At 39.3% G+C, this 17,853-nt stretch overlaps 1 long non-coding RNA gene and 1 other non-coding gene across 8 annotated transcripts in view; both read right to left on the minus strand.

Moving 5' to 3' along the window:
* Positions 1-4,626: 4,626 nt before the first annotated feature.
* On the minus strand, positions 4,627-4,826 carry LOC112129985 (small nucleolar RNA SNORA73 family). The gene has a single exon (XR_002912309.1). It is a non-coding gene; the product is annotated as a small nucleolar RNA SNORA73 family (small nucleolar RNA).
* Positions 4,827-8,595: 3,769 nt separating this feature from the next.
* The window catches only part of LOC129051599 (uncharacterized), a 54,083-nt gene continuing 44,825 nt past the window's right edge, over positions 8,596-17,853 (minus strand). For 4 of the 7 annotated variants that reach the window (XR_008515959.2, XR_010137590.1, XR_008515961.2 and 1 more), the window contains 4 exons: positions 15,423-15,541; positions 11,456-12,990; positions 10,439-10,623; positions 8,596-9,179 (listed from right to left, as the gene is read on the minus strand). This is a non-coding gene — a long non-coding RNA (uncharacterized LOC129051599). The remainder of the gene's footprint in view (positions 9,180-10,438; positions 10,624-11,455; positions 12,991-15,422; positions 15,542-17,853) is intronic. The other 3 variants (XR_008515958.2, XR_010137588.1, XR_010137591.1) reach the window with 2 other exon arrangements.

Raw genomic sequence — 17,853 nt, forward strand, 5'->3', positions numbered from 1 at the left:
TCTACAGATAAGATCTCATGGCAGATGAGAGGACTTGTGTGTGCTTTAATGCTCTTATGACATATAGATTGTAACTTTCAATGCTGTAATTAATCTGTAAACTTATTGAATTACATAGAAAGTAGAAAATCCCTTTGTTTAAATCAGCTGGGTCTGCCATAACAAAATTCCACAGACTGAGTAACTTAACAGAAATTTATTTCTCATAGCTCTGGAGGTGGAGAAGTCCAAGTGTCAGCCAACTTCTTTTCTGGTGAGGGCTCTCTTCCTAGCTTGTAGACAGCTGCCTTCTTGCTGCGTCTTCACATTTCAGAAAGAGAGAGCTCTGATGTTTATTCCTCTTCTTACAAGGAACCAGCCCTGTGGGATTGGGGTTCTACCATTATGACCTCATTTAACTTCAATTACCTCCTAAAGGATTATCTCCAAATACAGTTACATTAGGAGTTAGAGCTTTAACATGGGAAGAGACACAATTCAGTCCAAGTACCCTTCAAGAGCTCAGCATACAGCAAGTGAATAATAAGTGCAAATGGTAAATTTTTACTTACTCATGGCAAAGTCATATCACCCACATGACAGGAGAGTTTGTCCCAAAGAAATATGACAAGGGCCCAATGCAGTGGCTCATGCCTATGATCTCATCACTTTGGGAGGCCAAAGTAGGTGGATTGTTTGAACCCAGGAGTTCAAGACCAGCCTGGACAATACAGTGAGACCCTATCTCTACAAAAAAAAAAAAATTAGCTGGGCATGATGGCACATGCCTGTGGTCCCAGCTACTTGGGAAGCTGAGGTGTGAGGACCACTTGAGCCCAAGAGGTCAAGGCTGCAGTGAGCCATTATTGTGCTACTGCACACAAGCCTGGGTGACTGGGTGACAGAGCAAGACTGTATCTCAAAAAAAGGAAAAAATATGACAAGAAACAGTGGCTTAGAGAAACTCAGTTATAAGGAGGAATCCTTGAAATAGGGGATGGAGAAAAACTGCATAGAACAACATGAGTTCTAATCCCAAATAGCCTGCCTAATGCCTCCTAAAAATTCTGGAGAGAAATTTGGGTTCTGGGTGGGTAATGAAACATAAAAAGGAAAAATTTCTAAATTTAAAAATATCATTAGCAGCCACAAAATCAACAACTCCATCACCTCAAAGGCATCCTTGCTAAAACAAGCTAAGATACTTATGCAAAATACTACCAACTGCCTGTAAGTAAATAATCAGTCCTCTACATGGCAGGGGTATGATTGCTCTGAAATAATAGACTCTCCTCTGGAAGTGGTCAGGAGCAGGACCACTGGGAATAGAGGCCCACGTCATGGGACTAGATGGGTACTTGGTGACTTTCTGCCCAGTAATGGAGCTTCTGCTTCTTCTGTTGGTTTCTTCTGGGGTTGAAATCACTGGCTGCTTAGAGGGCAAAGTGGAGACTGGGATAGATTGGGCTGGGGAGGGAAATAACACAGGTATGAGAAGCAGGACAGAGATACATGATGCTCTATATCCAGAAACACTAGCACTCATATCACAACATATTAAAGTGTTAAATGGACCTAGTTTAACAAGTATTTATGGAGTGCTTCCCTTATGCCAAGCTCTGTTCTAGGCTCCAGGGATTTAGTGATGAGCAATACAGCCAAAAATTCTCATCCTTCTGGTGCTTACCTTCTAGACTACTTCTTTACTGTTTAGTTATAATTTTGCTACCAAGCCTTGGAAATATGCTAGAACTCAACCCAATTACCCAAGAGGCTCACCTGAGGACTGCAATTGCTTCTTTGGTGACATAATCACAAAACTGTGACAAAATGCTAAATTAGGATTAAAATGCTCCAGAACTTAAAGTTGGCCCCATAGCAACTGGCTGACTTTTTTGGCTCCACCCTTGTAAGTCAAGTATCAGTCATCATTAGCCACATTCACTTTGTAAACTTGTCAGTTTTAAATTTATACATGTGAAAAACCAACATTCTCATAGGCATAGGTTGTGTGCATTTTCTTTGTTTGTTAACCTTGCCTACATTGGGAAGGGGTCAAGCTGATTATTTTCCAACCTGTTTACATACACTCCTGTGATGGGATGCAACATGCCAAGTCTCATCCAGTATCAGATGCTCACAAAGCCGCCTGGGAAGCCAGAGTCCTGTGTTTATAACAGGAAGCATTGATCGCAAATACACTGAAGTCACACTACAAACATCCTCAGAGCTGTCCTCGTGGTTCTTGTTAGAGCTTTTGTATAAAGGAGATTGCCTTATAATTATCTCCTTTACTTCCAGAAATAATAATGAGGCCCAAAACACTTCCTGAATGAGAGAGAACCTTCATTGAATTTTGTTCTGTGTTGCATGGTGTGGTTGCAGTATATTAGAATCTGGTGGAAATCACAGAATTTATTGCCTATTTTTGTTTTGCTGCTTAATGGGATGTTTTGCACATAATAGGTTGAGTCAAAGAATATATAAATATAGTAGATTCTTATTATTCATGATAGTTATAAAGTCCACAAACAATGAATCAGCAAATACCAAGTCATTGCTCTTAGGGGAAATACAGGGTTAGGTTCCTGCAAGCTACTGTTTACAACATTTTTGTCCACCAGTCAATACATAACCTTGTTTCATGTGTGTTTCTGTTTAAAGACACCTTATTTAATATATGTTGTTGATTCATTAATATTGAACACATGGCCAATAGCATTATAACTCATTCCTAAATGATGCTTATCTAACACATATTTTCTTCATTAGGTACATCCCAGCCTTCTTGCACATAGAAACACTACACAGCACTTCAGCTGTATCTTTGGGGGCCATTTTAAACAGCAAAATCATCAACAGGAAGCAGAAAATTGTAAAAATTGTGGCACTAAATAGACCATGTAAAGGACACATGTTTGCAATAAGAAAGCTGAAACAAGAAGAGGGAGTGTCACCTTATTTGATCCAGCTAGAAAAGTGAGTGTGAGAATTCAAATTTTTCACTGCTCTGACCATGTTCATGAGTAATTGCAAAAGTACCTCCAGTATTGATTTTGGGATTAGAAATAAATTTTAGCAAGTAGGCAAATCCCCAAATAGGAAATCCCTGATTCATGAGGATCAGCTGCCTGTAAATGCAGGTGACTTCTACCTCACAATACCTAAGGGCAAGGAATGGCACACATGGAGTTTCTAGTCCTTATTAAATTAAATTTGCCCTGAGCACCCACATATCTGGCTAGTGAAACTAGTTTCATTAACCCTTTAAAAAGATATTGATTTTGTGTGTGTGCTGGGAGAAAAATTGAGGGACATTTCCTTCCTTAGAGTCACCATTATTTCTGTTGTCCCTTTAGTCAAGTGCTGGTATTCCAGCAACACTGAGGTGTCTGCTCCAGGAGGCTGCAGAGGGGTCCTTCTCAGCCGTCAACAAAACTGGCTATGGTCACGCCCACTGGGAAACTCATTGCTGCCTTCAAGGTCAGTGCTGTGCATGTGTCCAGTGTCTCCCTCCCAGCACCCCATAGCAGTTCCTCACTGGAGTGTGGCCCACAATGTGGCCCATTGCTGGAAAGTCTATGGCTTCTCTGTGCTGGAGGAATTCTAAGGAATCTCTGTCTTTCTGGTGGATCCAGTTGTTCCTACGTCTTCACACCCAAATCGCCAAAGTTCTGCCTCTCCTTACCCAACTTAATGACACTCAAGGTCCAAAGGGGAGTGGGATGAGGAGGATAAAGTCATGAAAGGAAGTTTCCATTTCCCCTACAGACATGGGAGTAAGGACAACTTGGACATGTAGAGATATAATGCTAACTTCTTCTACCCAGAATGGGAGTAGGGAAAGAAAATGTTTACACCAATTACTTTTTTTCTTGATAACTCATCCTGGTGTAATTAATGAATGTAGAAATTGCTTATTTTTAATTTGGTAAAATGTTTCCATGTTTGAGCTCTTAGGTGGAAGTTAAAGTCATCACAGTTCTTTCATGAAAGGGGAAAACTTCTACATAGAAGATGAGAAGCTTCTTTGGGGCAGAGACTATAGTTAGTATTTCTTTAGCACTGTTCATAATATTAGGATAGGAATAAGCAGAGGTGGTATGCAATAGATGCATTTATCAACACCCAAATACTCTCTAAAGTATCTTCTCATTTATGTGATGCATCCCAGAAAAATGACATGACCATAACATTTTTGAGAATTGTATCATATTAAATGGGGAATTGGCTATTCAGATGAAGAATGAATGATTTAATCAGTAATCTTTCCTTATTTCTATCTTTTATTAGTTTAAATTTCATTATATGTCCTCTACTTTTAATATAAATGATTAAAATGATGAGCAAGTCAGGGAATATTTTCAGATCTGTGAGAAAACTAGTAACAATTACTCTGATTATTGAATTACTCACATGGTCTAATTTTATGTTTTTGGAATATGTCACTCAAACTATGATCTTCAGTTCTGTCTTCTGAGAGATGAGAATAATAATACCTACTTCAGAGAGCAGTTGTGATGATAGATCAGATATTATACATGAAATTTCATGATAAATTACAAAATAGTATCTAAATATAAAGAGTTGCTATGAATGTTATTCTTCCCTCCTTTAATTCTTTCTTTTAGTTTTATTTTATACTAGACAAATTTCCTGCGTGGTTTGTCTCCTCTGTCATTGTCCACAAGACTCAGAAGCTGTAGGAATATTCAGGCACAGACACCAGACCCAGCTTCATCTCTAACTTGTGGCAAAGGACTGTACATCCTGGGATGGGACCCTATGCTCCCCTATGCCATTTAGACAGAGCCTGGGGAGAGTGACTTCCAGGGTATCCATGTTGGAATCCCTCATTTGATTCTTATTCAAATGTAAGTCATTCTCCGAGGCCCATGTAAAGTCAACCTCATCCTGGAAGCTTTGGGTTTTATTTCTTTAATGTGCTTTGTGTATACATTAATACTTAAAATTGAAATCTGGACAAAAGAAACAATGTCTCTTATAATGTAGCAATTCACATATAATAGGTTCTTGGTACTTACTGAATGACGAATGATTGAATCAATTGACGGATGGATAGATGGACGATGGATAGATATGTTGTCATCATTCTGTTCATCCAGCTGTCTCAGCATGGCTAAAAGTTACCTGCATGTCAGGAGCCTGATATTTCCCTTTTCTTCACTATCCAAATGAAATGGCTCAAGCCTCTAACCATGTCCTCCACACTCTTCCTGAAACCTTTGAGGATTCCCAAGGGAAGGCTGTTGTTCTCCAGGGTCAGTCATTGGGCAGCCTGCCCTAAATTATCTGTCTCAGCTCCCATAACCAACATCCTCTTTCTACACTACTTTGACCCAGGCTTAAGCACTGCCCCACTCTCTCCCAACACCCAACACATCTCTGGGCAGATCTTAACTAAAGCTTTAAAGATAGAAATGAATGGTTTCAACACAGCTCAGAATAGGAAACATTGACAACTGAATATTAATCACCACTACTCTTAAAAGCCCCTCAGCTATCTACTCCACCTGGATATCTTCATGGCTGTCTTTTCTTTCTAGGCTTCTTTCCAGCCTCTTGCCAAGTTGCTCAGCCCTCTCCAACCACCAATGAGGCATCAGTGACCAGCTCCCAAATTCCAGTTAATTTTTTATGTAGTGCAGCTTAGCTCTCTCTCTCTTTTTTTTCATCCTATCTTTTAAGATAGCAGGGGCATTGTTTACCAAAAAACAAAACAAAAAAAAAAACAAAAAAAAAAACACATCAGAATATTTTCCTAAACAAAAAGCTATCTCCTCTGAGATCAATATTTTCACTTCTCTGCCAGGCAAAAGTAGTGGAAAGTCAGTGTTTTGTTTGAAATAGTAAATATTTCCTGAATTTGTCATTTTTAAAAGTTTTTTTCACATGAGATTTCCAGAATCATGGGAGTTAAACTTATCTCCTCAGTAGCCTTCTCTCTAGTAATAAAATACCCTCAGGACTATTCATTCCATCTACCTCCAGAAGCCATCACCAACATTTAACTTCTCACCTTCTCGGAATGCCACATTTTAATGGACATTAACAGTGACATAAAGTTTGTTCCGTCTTAAACATATTCAGTAACTTATTAATGCATATGAGACACTTGAGTGCAGACTTTTTTTTCACATCATAAACATTGATTATAAGAAAAGCTTGAATTATCACCAAACTTTGAGCTCACCAGTTAGTCTCCATCTATTATTGTTATTTAGGCTTTAGGACAAGAAGTTCAGCAATGTATATGTTGGGTCTACCAAGTCTTCAATCTTAAACTGCTTATTTTTTCCTCATTTTCTGCTTTCTATAAGATCCAGCTCCTCCATTGTCTTTCATATGAAGTTTTGTCTTGTAACTAATCCCACAGCCCTTTTTCCTTGAAATTCAATGCCCTATCTTTCTATATGCAGTTACTACCATTCTACTCCAGATTTTACAATGCCTCTGCTATGTGATATCCTGGCTCCACAAAAAATTATACAATTTTTATTGGTGGGAGGCAGGTCTCACATTTATTTATGAATCCATCCTGGTGCCTACCACTGTGCTAAGCACCATAGAAAATATTCAACAAACACTGTTTAACATCTAAATAAAATAAAGAATTGCTAAAAGTCTTTTTACCATTTAAGAGTGTAATATAGAAGCTTAAAGCAGGAAGAAACTTAGATCTCCCTCTTATGCCAAGTAGAGAATTTGATTAACTTGGTCATTAGTCAATGAATATTGAGCTCTATTGGCAAACAGCTGTCTTTTAAGCACTATGGGAGACACATATGGTAGATAAAGCAAGTTCTTACTCTCATGAAAGTTAAGATTTCTATTAAATATTTTCCTTCTGCTTCATTGAAAAGACATTTAATTTGTCATACATTTATAAGATATGGGTCAGGAAACACCAACACATTTAAACTCAGGTAACTATATGGTAAACAAAGATGGAAAAAAGAGGTAGCTTCCATTGAAACATCTAATAATTACTAGTTCTTTCAAGGCTAAAAACAGTTTGTCTCCATGAAGTCATTTTAATCTAGTCCAATTGTTAGACAAAAACATTTTACAATGCAGACATTTTTGGAAGGCAATTGACCATGTATAAAAAAATCTGTATTTTTGAAGCAAGATAGTGGAGTGTTAAATTTTCTGTTGAGGTCAGCTCTCCAGCAGTGTGTTTGATGATTTCATTGACATCCTGCTGCAGTTTCTTTTAAGGACTGGTAATTTGAAGTTTTTGGTTTCTCTTTTTAAATTTTCATCACCTTTGTTAGTGACAAAAATATGGGTTCCCCTTACAAGTGATTGTTTAAAAATGTGAAAGTCAAACAAACCATTAGTGTCCTACCAGATTGTCAATGCTAATAATGGTTGTGAGAATTGGAATGGTGACCCCAGGACAAGCAGTCTTTTTGGAAACATTTGCAGGGATGGCCTGGAAAATGTGAGGTTAAGAGAATATGAGAGGTAATCTTCTGTGGCAGGAGAGCCTGCTTGGAATCTTCCTAAAAAAATAAGCAAAATCAAAGGCCAATCCCATAAAATTTCCAAAACCCTTCACTGGAGTGGAATATTGCAATCATAAAGAAAGTCCCAATGGAGAAAAAAAAAAAAAACATAAAGCATCAAATCTTATCCAACTTTTTGACAGCTATTCACAGCCATGTTAAATGTTACTGGGACTATGAGCTTGAATGGTGTCATTAATGTTTTGGCCTATGAAATGTTGGCAGATAATTTATGTATTTCATATGTAATGAAGCAAACCATCATACCACCCTACCTAAGGATGTTCTTCTATGAAATCACCTAAGAATTAGATGCAGACGACGCCAAGGCTTTCTGGATACTGGCAGAATCAAGTCTTTTTCTATGCAATGTCTGTCCTCCCAGTGTTGCCCCACAGTAAACACTTTAGCCACACTTAGGTATAAGCCAATCAGGGTTAATCCAACTATCCCAAGGAGGGCACAGTAAAAAAAAATGCCTCATTTGCCAACTTCTGCCCTCATTTGGTTTATTTTGAGCACTTCATTAAAAATAAAATGTATTATCACCTCTTCATTTATCTTCCCTATCCAGAAGGTTTGGCTGAAAGATTGATCTGATTCCAGATACTAAGGAAGTATCACTTTGCAGCCAATCACTCTGGGTTTTCTGGTATCCTAACCCAATGCTTTTAATAGAGATGTGTTTTCCAATGCAGACTCTCCAAATGCTATTTCCTACTAGTGTGCAGAGAGAGGCAATGCTGACAATATTTCTACTCATCTTTTAAGTTACTGGAAGGTGATTCTATAGCATATGGCTGTTAAGTTTAACAAAAGTAGGGGGAGGAGGAGAGAGGCCTGGCCATGAACATTCAGGAAGCTGGACCAGTGCCACCTGAAGGAGCCAGAAGGCCAGGAGGCCGGATGTGCAAAGATCCCTGGGAGGAAAAAGAAGCCAGAACAGCTTAAATGGTCAAAGAATCAAATGTAAAGTGAGCTGCAAGGGTCAGATCTGGACGGAAGCCCAAATTCTGAGTCTCCGCATCCATCCGGGGATAAACTTGGCTCCCAATCAGGGCTGACAATTAGGCCGTACAGTTAATATTTTTACAGCTGTTTTATTAATAACACATACAGTGCATCCAGCCAGGATTTGTTGGAGACACCTCAGGAAAACGAATGATGTAAATAACAGATGGATGTAGAATATCCCTACAAACAGGCATAAAGATATTCCCTTCTTGTTTAAAAAGAATTTAAATAGACAGATTGTAGATAAACAGGCAGACAGAAAGGGGGAGAGGGAGGATTTATGATATTTGAGGTGGTGGTTGCATGCGTTCACATGGCGAAAGACATGGACGTAAACATATACACTATATGGGAGGAGATGCTCAAAGCTTTGGCTTCTGGAAAAAAAAAGTTTCATGGTGCGAGGGCTGAGCACCACACCCTGGGGGCCCATAGAAGCAGGTATGCTGATGTGGCTCCTCAAATAGCTCCTCTGATACATGGTTCAAGTCCAGAGACAACTTGCATGGCTTGTCCAGGCATGCCTGAGCCCAGCCTTGACCCCCAGGCTGTCCTGGGGCATGCTTTCCTCTTTCTCCTTGTCTATCTGCCATTTGAAGACCCAGTGCACTCTTTTCAATTTTGCATCAGAACTAGGAGCAGTGATATTTCAATCTGAAAAGAGAAATTAAAAATTCAGGATCTTCATGTCTTTTGTTTTCACTCCTACTTTTTTTTTTTTTTTTGTACTGCTTTTTCATGTGCCTGCTGCACTGTGCTCCTACCATACTTTGCAACCAGATGGCTCAGGAACGAAGAACAAAGGCCACTAGAAAGTGGGCGGGGAGAAAAGGAGAAAGAAGCAGAGGACTGAAAGTCAAGGCGAAATCAGAGATGGGAGCAAAGCTCAATTGCTTTAATCACTGATACATTTTGGTCGAATTATGAACCTAGAACAGACACTCTTCCCAGCGATCCTGTATGTGTGCTGTGTGTGTATTGTGGTGTGTGTGTCTGTACCACACGCAGCCACATCTCCAGTCTTTTATTTCACTGGTAGGCATTAAAGCCAGAATCCTATATTCTTTGATGTATCTCTGTGTTCGCTGACATGTGTCAAAAGTGGCATGAGATGTCTTTTTCCAGAGAGAGAATGGTTGAGCTCAGATCTGAGCACTGAGAATGAGCCCATCTGCCTGGGAACAAAGTGTGGTTGATTCAGAAGGGCTCAGGAGTTGTATGACCTGCCATTTAACAGTGGGTGACCTCGGTCGAGTCACATCCCTTCTCTCCTTAGTTTCCTCCTCCAGAAATATCTACCCCAAGGGATGCTGGGAGTGTTAAATAGAATAACATGTTATAAACTGGGAAGCACTGTATGAAAAGATTGTGATTATTCTGGAGTATTGCAACCTCTTGCAAAATTTTACAAGTGGCTAAGAGTTGTCTTCGATGCTTTTTTGTGACCCTCCCCACTGCATTTCATGCTTTACTTAGACCCCCAACCAAGCCTGTCTCTCCAGATCATGCCGTACACTGTGAATCTCGCCCATGGCTCCCAGTTGAACTTACTGTTTGTGTATCATTGGAATTTTATTCGATTATAGAATGACCTAATGGTCATTTAGGCGATTAATTACTTTGCTCGTGAACCATAGAAAGGTTTCATTTTTAATCAGGAATTTCTGCAGACTCAAAGCCTTCAAGCAAAAGGAATGACTATCTAATGGTGAAATTTCATATAGATTAATGGGACTCAATAACTTTAGAAAGAAAATATTTGTTTTACTTCTAGTCAAGAATACACACAGAAGCCTATTCTGACTCATGGTAAAGTTAGGCCAGCATCCATGCATTAATGGGGGTATGAGCTAGGAAAGAACAAAGACTTCATGTGAGGTTCATGAGCGCTTCTGCTGAAACCTTACTTGTACCTTTACATCGTCCAATTGAGCTGAAATTTTCTTCTCACTGCAGTGTGCGTAGCTACACTCTTCTTCTCAGCCTCAGACAGTGTGGGGATACTTGTGAAAATGACACTGCTTGATATTTTCATTTTAAATGAAGCCACGTGTACGGATTATGCCTTCTCTGATACTCATGAGGACTCTGGAAGACACTGAGGGAAATTTGATTTACAGATGAGTAAAATGAAATGCAAAGAGATAAAGCGACCCCCTTATCTCCCCGGGCTAGGCAGGCTTTTGAAATGCACAATGCACCTTCCCCTAGTCAAGAGGAAGGGAAATGATTGGTCATCCTCCTTCACATGGAAATTCAGGCAAAAGACCTGCGCCCATCTGCACCAGAGGCCCAGTTACTAACTGATGCTCAGAATCTCACATGTTTGGCAGCAAATCATAAGAAAAATTAAAGACTTGGGAGTCAGCCTGTAAGTTTCAAATCTTGGCTCTCCTGCTAACTATATGTTCTGAACCTCTCCAAGATTGCTTAATTTCCTCAGTCCTTGTAAAACAGCATCATGATTACCTAACACATAGGGTTGTTGGGAGTGTTCAATGAGATGATGCATGGAAAGCAATTGACACGGTGCCTGGAAACGTAGTAAGTGCTAAAAAATGTTACATGAGAGTATTATCATTACGGCTCAGTGAGCAGGTCCCTTCTATCTTTGGGAATCATAGAATATTAGAGCTGGACAGAAACTTAAGAGGGGTGTTTTTTAAACCTCTTGACCAAAATCTTTATTAAGACAAACACTTTATTGTATAACCTAGCACAGAAAAATATATTACTTGCCAGTAAAATGGAAAGTTAATGTTTTTCAGAAATTGTTAAAAACTGGGGCTTGTTTGTGATTGCTTCTGACATTTACCTCTTTATATTTTTTCATTTTTAAAAGTTAATAAGCATGTTATAGAGGAACAAAACAATTTCAATACACACGTATTGCAACAGAAATTTCCTAAAACAAGGCCTACTTTCGCTACCTGTAATACACTCTGATATTTTCTCTTTGGTTTGATTCTGTTTTGTTTTCTTCTAAAATATTGGTATGACCCACTAAATCATCTTTAAAACCTCTTAATGAGTCACTGCTAATGGTTTGACAAAGCATTTCTGTTTATAGATAAAGGGCTAGGGCTCAATGTGGTTTGTCCAATATCTCTTATATGACTAGGCGCAGAAGTTGGTCTTGGACCAAGGTCTCTGGGCTTCCAATCTTGAGAGACCTAGAGTCACTAAAGGGCACCAAGATGCAAGGCCTTGCTTTTGATGCTTTCGTATCCTGAAAGTCTGGAGCAAGAGCTTCTCCATGAATTCACTGCCACTCAGAACATCCCAACAGATGTGTGCGGGTCACTCTGACACACTTGAAAATTTCCTGAACCTTAAGAAAGATCTGTTTTCCTCACTGCATTGGCAACACAGTTGGTAAGTTACTTGAATGTTTTTCAAAAATTGTTTATAGATTTGAAAACTGTTTTGGATTTGTGATTGCTTCTGTTGTTTGCCTCTTTGTATCATCTCGTTTTTGAAAATTTAATAAACACTTTGCAGAGGAGCAAAATAATTGGTCACACACTTGTGGGTTCCCAGATTTGTTTTACATGTGTATGCAATACAGAGTAACTCAAAACATGTTTAAACCCAATGCGTCAAATCATTTCTGATGCTGTGGTCAAGACCAAAGCAGAATGTGAGTGAGCACCCACGGCCCTAGACCACATCACTCACTGGGCTTCTGACCGCAGTGCTCAGGGGACAGATCCTAGCCCCAGTGACGCATGTGGCACCATTACAGCCCACGGCTGAAAGCTGCTGTGAAAGGCTCCCTCTGAAAGCAGGAGCACAGTCTGGGGTCCCTTAGTGTTGGAGGATTTGCCCAACTTGTGACTTCGAAGGAAGCAGCAGCCACTCTAGGAAGCTCCGCGAGGTGGGAACATCTCCACTCAACTCCATTCACTCAGCTTAGCCTCATCCACAAGGGGCTGCTAAGCAGGGGTTGTCTGTTTGTAAAGCAGGTGGAGGTTGATGGATCACCTTTCCTTCTTTGTCTTGCATCTACAGGAACTTCTTCCTGTATCTTGCAAACCCTATGAGCCCCATTGTTCACAGGAAGAGGGTGAAAGCCCTGTGGGTTTACCGTTCTTTCCAAGTCCTTTGTAGAGCATTCTCTATAGAGATCATTGATCTGCTCTTGTTATCTTGGATTATTCAGGTCCTGAATGCTGACATTTGTAAGATGATTTCAAAACAATCTTCTACTTCCATCCCACCTCACTTTCCTTGCAACAATTTGTACCTAATAAGACCTAGTTAACTTGAAGGCATTTTCATTGCTTTTATTTTCTCATGAAGAAGAAATCAGTTGAGAGGGTTTTGTGAAAATTCCAACAGATCTTTGAGTGGTGACAGTCTGGTTCTCAGAGAAGCCAAGAGATATGTAAGCAGCCTGAATGTAGGATCAATGTAGGCAAAGCATTTGAGTCATTCAAGCTCCAAATCTGGATTCACCTGAAATCTGTAACAAAAATGGATCAGATATTCATTTTCTAAATTATTCATTCGTCTATACATTTATGTCAGATATTTTACTTAACAACACAGTTTAAGTTTTCACTGTACTTCACACTAGACTCAGATTCAGGTTTACACTGATAAAGTGGATTAGCCTGAGATATTTCCAGTTCACATGGAGATATCTGTATGGCTTTGCCACAGAGCAAAGGTTCAGAAATCCAAATCCTGTTGCTCACGGTGTCTATCAGTTGTCCATGGGGAATCATGACAGCAGATATTTTCTTCATCTTATACTAGGCTGGAAGATTTTGTACACATGGCTAGCTAAACGCTTGATGCGCAGTATCTCCAAAACAGTGTCAAATGAAGAAAAAAATTTATCAGTTTGGTACACATAAACTTTTAAACCAATTTGGCTACATTGGTTTGGTTAATGGTTTGATTATCTTAGTCCACGGCTATAGTTATGTACATATAGGCACTGCGTGAATGGTTTGGCCACACTCGCTCCTTACATGTAATTGCCAACTCCTTCACCCCTCACTTACTGTGCAGTGATTTAGTTACTGTCTCTCGTTCCAAACCTGGCCTTCTATGATCTGTTCTGTGATACTGCAACCAGGACTCTGAAAACTATTTTTCCTTTATTTCCAGTTAGGTTCTGCCAATAGAAGATACTAGAGAAAGAAAGCCAAGAGAAGAAAAGAGACTTCTTCCTTCAAAGTCTAAGCTGTTCCAATGGCATTATTCTGGGAATGGCATCTCCCACTCCTTCTAGCACAAAGAACCAGCTTCCTCATACCCCGTCAAGGAACTGCAGCCTCCAGGTACTTTCTCTGCCTCAAAGGTCTACACCCCATTCTCCACTTGGCCCCTCCTTTGAACTACCAGATCTCCGGCTGGATTGCCTTTTTGTTCTGGAATTTTCTACATTTCTTTATTAAATTTCCCAGTTGAAATTCCCAATGTGGTTTTTATTTCTCTCATGGACCCTGAATGTACAGTACTTATATCAGGAGTAGTCCCAGAAGAGAGGTCCTCCAAATGGAGTTATGGGATTGGTTTAAATCCCTGGGCTTGAGTACAATGCTGCACCCTGCTAATGGAAATGAAATAGTAGTATTTTAAGGCATGCAGTGGCATCTTGACTAACTGTGACTAATTGTGATAAACTGCCAATTGAAGCGGTGTCTTCGGGGACCAAATAGCTGCTGAACTCGGCCTCCATGGCAGTAGTGATGGCAGTGATGATGATTTCAAGAACTATGAGGTATGAGGGCTGCTTTGAATGAACTGGGGGACTTATTGGAGGACAATGACAAGTTCAAGGCTTTAAACTCTCTGCTCAAATTATAGTAAGAGAACTAGAAAGCTTTTGCTATGGCGATTTCTAAAGATTCCCTTCCTATAACCATAGAGCTGACCTAATTGAGAATCAAACTCAGATTGTTATTATGTGGATTGCAAAATCACACAGACTCACCAACCTTCTTATGTGAAATTTAGGGTACTGACTGGGGAGAAGTGGGAGCTAGACTCTTTGGATGTGGCATCTGGATCAAGAGTCAAAGCTGAGAATCTTGAATCCCCAAGTGGCTATGAGCCTCCCTTCCCAGTAGAAGCAGCTCATTCCCCTCAGTTCGAGAAGACTAGTTTCCCTTTGCTTGAAGACCCTGTAATAACCTCACTTGGGGCAGCTGCCTTGCAAGAGAATGCCTATCTCCTTAAAACTTACCCCAACTACCACTTACTATCTCTAGACCTATAACCAGGATTGTTTCTTAGCAAGTGCTGGGGGTACAAAGTCTGATCTGGGAAAAGCTAGCTTCCACTAAACATAAAACAAGAAAAATTTTGTTAATTTATAATGATAGAAACCTAGCATGTATGTGGGAATGACTTCTAAGGGTTAGATGATGGAATGTAACATTGGATTGAATTGAATTTCTTGATATGGATGCACCTAACAGAGAGTCCGGATTTGCAAATGTTCAATCGTCTTTCAGTGCCATTTATACTGTTTTACTTCACTTGCCTCTTACACTCACTCCCCTCTTACTTGATATAGATTAACCACCAGCACTACTCTAACTATTTTTCTTCTTGAGAAAGAGAAGGAGAGGTCTCTTTAGGTCAGCTCTATGGTTATAGGAAGAGAATCTTTAGGAGCCACCATAGCAAAAGCTTTCTAGTTCTCTTACTATAATTTGAGCAGAGAGTTTAAAGCCCTGAACTTGTCATTGTCTTCCAATAAATCCCCCAGTTCATTCAAAGCAGCCCTCATACCTCATAGTTCTTGAAATCATCATCACTGCCATCACTACTACCATGGAGGCCGAGTTCAGCAGCTATTTGGTCCCCGAAGACACTGGTTCATGTGCATCCTCAATTTCTCCAACTACCACCTCCATCTTGTCTTGTTCCTCAACTCACCACAGACTCTTCCACTTGACCATGTTTTTATCCATTTCTCTTTCTCTTCCTCTTCCTTGCTTTCCCTCTCCTTCCCTTTCTCAAGAAGAAAAAGAGTTAGAGTAGTGCTGGTGGTGAATCTACATCAAGAGAAAGGGAATTTATACATTTTTAAAGGGAAATTAAACAAAATAAAAGCCCACATCACCAAATTCCAAGTGTATTCATGCACCCTAAACTCCCCCTTCAGATTTCCCACCACAATTTCCATTTACTTCCTTATTCTCATCTAATTTGGATCTTAGGGACAGCTAGGATCTTTCACAAATAAGATAACTGAGGGCTAGAAATGTTCAATCGTCTTCGTGGTGTCGTTTATACTATCTTCTATGGTACTTTTCTTCTTCAGCATTACAAATATATAATATTTTATTTCCATGAAAGGTTTGATTTTTATTTATATGTTTGTTTTTTGTTAATAACCTGGAATAGATTTATTGTTTTGGTAGCACAATTTTGGGATAAAATAAATTCAAAGTGGCAATTCAACAATTTCAAAGGGAATTTTAAAATAGAACCTATTTTTAAGCTGAATATTGCCTGTATGATCTTTCAGATAAGAAATGAGGAAGGAAACCAGTAATTAGACTAAATAGTTAAGATCATAGACTTTGGGGTCTGACTGCCTGGGTTCAGATCCCAGCTCTGCCACTTACTAGCTGTGAGACTTTAAGCAAATTATTAGAAACCTCTCTAAGTCTGGGTTTCTTCATTGGTAAAATAGGATCAAGCACATAGTGTTGTTGCGAGAATTAAATGACCTAATAGGTGTAAAAAGTAGAACAGTACTTGGCACATAGTAAGTTATATACGTGTGAGCTTTATTCTTAATAGCCTGCTGAGGCCTTTTTAAATCCTGATTTTATAGATAGGACACTTAAAGGTATCAACTAACATGCTCCAACAGCATGGCTGGTAAATGAAAGAGCTGAGATTTGAAACCCCTCCACTGGATTCTAAAGCCCATGCCCTATCTCTTACACCACGTGGCTTTGCTTTTAATAGTCAAACATACAGGAATGCATGCACCACATCATAGAACCCACAGACTAAATAACTTCCAATGTATGAGAGTTTCATTCACAAAAATAGCTTTTTTTTTTAATTTGGAAGGCATTTTTCTAATCACTAATGGTGTAAATAAGATTAAATAGTTTTGGACAAAAAAAGATTGAGTTATTGACTGTATATAAGAAAAGAAGAAGAAAAGTGACAAAGTCGGCCTTTCTTCCAGGATGACCCTCCAAAATAAGCCACAAAACTTCCTGATGTAATCTCATCCTTTTTCACTTTTAGACCCAGAAGTGGTCCCTTATTGATGTTCTAATCTCTGCCATTTCATCTCATGTTTTGGGGAAAGAGGAAAAAACTTCATTCTTCCATCTAATTTATAACTTATACAAAAAAGAAATATTTAAATGTTATGAATTTTTAATTTTTTTCATTTAGTTGATTCTCTTCCTGAGAAAAGTGACTGCCAAAGAACTGTGCCTAGTATGAGCAATAAACATCAACACTATCTGCTGCATTAATAATTTAAGCATAAATAATCAAACAAAATAATCTGGCAGGTCCCACAGGTGAACCATACAGAGTTTAAAAAATGCTGGTATGTTTAAACCAGGCAACTTTTAAATGAAAATTTACTCCAGTGTGGACAGAGATGTGTTAGAGAGGCCACTGATAACATCCATTGATCTTATTGTTTTTACTAGAATACATTCATACCTAACACCTCAATAGATGACATGTTATCCATGGAATCGAGTTCAAAGCCCTCTGTAACGTGGCTATATCCCATCTACTCTGAGCTGATGTTCAGCAGGTACTTTTGATTGGTTGGGCATTCATTCTGACTGGTCAGTAGCCATACCTTATTTTTTTTATTAATTATTTTAAATACCATTATATTTGTTTTCTGTTGCTGCAGTAAGACATTGTCAAAAGCTTAGTGGCTCCAAACAACACACAGTAAGTATCTTACAGTTCTATAGGTATGAAGTTGAACACGGATCTCCCTGGGCTAAAATCATGGTTTGGGCAGAGAGGTGTTCCCTACAGAGGCTACAGGGAAGGAATAATCCATTTCCTGCCCTGTTCCTATTTTAGAAGCTGCTCACATTTCTCATTTTGTGGTGCCATTCCTCCATCCTCAAAGCCAGAGCTGCAAAGCAAAGCTTCAAAGCATGTCGCTGCAAACTTCTCTTTTGCCTCCTCTACTTATAGAACCCTTGTGACACATTGGGCCCAACAGCATAAACTAGGATAATCCCTCTATTTTAAGGTCATTTGGTTAGCAATCTTAATTCCATCTGCAACTTTAATTCCTCTTTGTCTTGTATCCTAACATATAGAACCTGGAGATTAGGACACAGACTCCTTTACGGGTCAT

The sequence above is a fragment of the Pongo abelii genome, chromosome 17, assembly GCF_028885655.2.
Source record: "Pongo abelii isolate AG06213 chromosome 17, NHGRI_mPonAbe1-v2.0_pri, whole genome shotgun sequence".
Classification (NCBI taxonomy): domain Eukaryota; kingdom Metazoa; phylum Chordata; class Mammalia; order Primates; family Hominidae; genus Pongo; species Pongo abelii.